The sequence below is a fragment of the Schistocerca americana genome, chromosome 1, assembly GCF_021461395.2.
Source record: "Schistocerca americana isolate TAMUIC-IGC-003095 chromosome 1, iqSchAmer2.1, whole genome shotgun sequence".
Taxonomy (NCBI): domain Eukaryota; kingdom Metazoa; phylum Arthropoda; class Insecta; order Orthoptera; family Acrididae; genus Schistocerca; species Schistocerca americana.
This window is the reverse complement of record NC_060119.1, coordinates 77,902,932-77,905,604: the sequence shown is the minus strand read 5'-3', so window position 1 is coordinate 77,905,604 and position 2,673 is coordinate 77,902,932.

Genomic DNA, 2,673 nt, shown 5'->3' with positions numbered 1-2,673 from the left:
CGCGACTGCTACGGTCGCAGGTTCGAATCCTGCCTCGGGCATGGATGTGTGTGATGTCCTTAGGTTAGTTAGGTTTAAGTAGTTCTAAGTTCTAGGGGACTGATGACCGCAGATGTTAAGTCCCATAGTGCTCAGAGCCATTTGAACCATTTTTTGTACTTCCTCGATTCACCGCCAGTTGGCCCAATTGAAGGGAGGTAATGTTGACTTCGGCGCTTGTGGACATGCGACTCATTGCTCTACAGTACTAGCATCAAGCACATCAGTACGTAGCATCAACAGGTAGTACAAATAAAACAGGTACCGTTACCTTAATGGTGCATATATATATATATATATATATATATATATATATATATATATATTTGCACCATTATATATATTTGCACCGTTAAGGTAACGGTACCTGTTTTATTTGTACTACCTTGCTCGTGTTGTGAACAGCACCCTCTGTCGATGGTCAACACCGGAACAGTAATCATATACATGACTTCAAAATGAGAAAATATATATATATATATATATATATAGTTTTCTCATATATATATATATATATATATATATATATATATATATATATATATATATATATATATGGCCCAATTGAAGGAAGGTAATGTTGACTTCGGCGCTTGTGGACATGCGACTCATTGCTCTACAGTACTAGCATCAAACACATCAGTACGTAGCATCAACAGGTTAGTGTTCATCACGAACGTGGTTTTGCAGTCAGTGCAATGTTTACAAATGCGGAGTTGGCAGATGCCCGTTTGATGTGTGGACTAGCACGCGGCAATAGCCGTGGCGCGGTACGTTTGTATCGAGACAGATTTCCAGAACGAAGGTGTCCCGACAGGAAGACGTTCGAAGCAATTGATCGGCGTCTTAGGGAGCACGGAACATTCCAGCCTATGACTCGCGACTGGGGAAGACCGACGAGGACACCTGCAATGCACGAGGCAATTCTTCGTGCAGTTGACGATAATCCTAATGTCGGGGTCAGAAGTTGCTGTTGTACAAGGTAACGTTGACCACGTCACTGTATGGAGAGTGCTACGGGAGAACCAGTTGTTTCTGTGCCATGTACAGCGTGTGCAGGCACTATCAGCAGCTGATTGGCCTCCACGGGTACACTTCTGCGAATGGTTCATCCAACAATGTGTCAATCCTCATTTCAGTGCAAATGTTCTCTTTACGGATGAGGCTTCATTCCAACGTGATCAAATTGTAAATTTTCACAATCAACATGTGTGGGCTGACGAGAATCCGCACGCAATTGTGCAATCACGCCATCAACACAGATTTTCTGTGAACGTTTGGGCAGGCATTGTTGGTGATGTCTTGATTGGGCCCCATGTTCTTCCACCTACGCTCAATGGAACACGTTATCATGATTTCATACGGGATACTCTACCTGTGCTGCTAGAACATGTGCCTTTACAAGTACGACACAACATGTGGTTCATGCACGATGGAGTTCCTGCACATGTCAGTCGACTGCTGTTTGTGTATGAGAAATCGGTTGGAGACTTCCCTCATGTCAGCACGTTGTAGGTGTCTCCACCGGCGCCAATCTTGTGTGAATGCTCTGAAAAGCTAATAATTTGCACATCACAGCATTTTCTTCCTGTCTTCTGAATTTCGCGTCTGAAGCACGTCTTCTTCGTGGTGTAGCAGTTTTAACGGCCAGTAGTGTATCATTACGACTGGCCATCTTTGTCTGTGTGGATGGGCTCCACACTGTATTGTTGCATTTGCAGGATAAAGTCGGAGATTGACAGATCACTCCCACATTGTCCTTGACCAATCCTCCCTGTAACACGAATATTACGCATGGGACTCATCCAGAAGCACAAGATCTCGCTAAATGCATGCGTATTGAGGAGTATAACACCTCATATCGGTGTATAGTAGACACGAGAGTGTTGCGTTGGTATAACAGACAGTTAAGAATAAACGTGGTTTATACATGACGGAGTTCCAGACAGATGACGTTGAAACATTTCAAATAAATCAACACTGCAATCAATTCCGAAGCATTATTCCATTGTTCAGAGTCAGTATCAGAAAAGTCAACCATGAGAGAAATGATCGTAGAGCATAAACACACACTCCGACGACTACACGATTCTTCACTTAAATGTGCTAATTGTTAAAGCCATGTGGTTTCCGACGCGTCAGTCGTGCAGAATGCAACACTCTTAATACTCGAACGGAGAGTTTGTGCAGATCTGTGCAAACGGCTTCGAGCACTGTCCTCCAGATCCAGTGGAGCGACGCATGCATATGTAATATGCTCAATGACAACACACGGACGTTAATTGTTTTTATATTGGAAGAGAGAGCCGCGGTAAAATCTGATAGAAGGTTCAGTTACGAAGAGTGTTGGGTTGGGTTGTTTTGGGAAGGAGACCAGACAGCGAGGTCATCGGTCTCATCGGATTAGGAAAGGACGGGAATGGAAGTCGGCCGTACCCTTTCAAAGGAACTATCCCAGTATTTACTTGGAGTGATTTATGGAAATCACGGAAAACCTAAATCAGGATGGCCGGACGCGGGATTGAACCGTCGTCCTCCCGAATGCGAGTCCAGTGTCTAACGACTGCGCCACCTCGCTCGGTTACGAAGAGTGCTATAACTGACTGAAGTTTCGATGCAAGTAACTCAAAACTA